The sequence below is a fragment of the Halyomorpha halys genome, unplaced genomic scaffold (assembly GCF_000696795.3).
Source record: "Halyomorpha halys isolate HHAL.00 unplaced genomic scaffold, Hhal_1.1 Scaffold324.1, whole genome shotgun sequence".
Lineage (NCBI taxonomy): Eukaryota > Metazoa > Arthropoda > Insecta > Hemiptera > Pentatomidae > Halyomorpha > Halyomorpha halys.
In genome coordinates, this window is record NW_027112641.1 from 1,054,474 (window position 1) to 1,055,182 (window position 709).

General features: G+C 37.2%; 1 long non-coding RNA gene across 2 annotated transcripts in view; it reads right to left on the reverse strand.

Moving 5' to 3' along the window:
* The window catches only part of LOC106681306 (uncharacterized), an 82,870-nt gene that overhangs the window by 53,613 nt on the left and 28,548 nt on the right, over window positions 1–709 (reverse strand). The window lies entirely within an intron of this gene.

The window sequence follows — 709 nt, forward strand, 5'->3', positions numbered from 1 at the left end:
GTTACTAGTATCATTGTGGTTATTGGCCTCTCAAATGTTGATCCAGTTTTATCTAGTTTTTTTTACATTTTTAAGTGAGTAGACTCTCTATGAGTAACAAGTACTGACCGCAGTTGAATTATCTGTCACACAGAGACACTTTGTTGCATTTTGTTCAGGCCCGACGATACACATGATGTCCATAATGAATTTTTAACATTATGGACATCATGTGTATCTTCGGGACTATACTGTGAACGAACGAGGAGGCCTGATTAACAATATGATAGAACTGAGGAACTCAAGGTGCGCGAAAGTATACTCTAATCCCTATGAGGTTCAGACACGTCTTTACTCTAGGAATTCTATACACCAACACCTGTTGGATTTGGCCTGTTGATAGATCAATAGTTTTTGTTCATATTCATATATGAACAAACAATAGAGAAGATAGATTGCAGAAAATAACATTGGAGAAACGGGAAAATCAAGATAAAAACAATCAAATAAAAAAAGGAAGTAAGAAAGAAGACATGGGCAGACACAAATGGAAAGATGGAAACCGCCTCGAATGAGATAGAATCGAGGATTGAATGCAAGAAGATTGATTGAAGATGACTACACAAACAAATGATTACGAAGGAAAACATGGACTGTCTACAATGGAAAGATGGGGTGGAAAACCGCCTGGGTAGGAGATAGAATCGAGGATTGAAAGCAAGAAGATTGA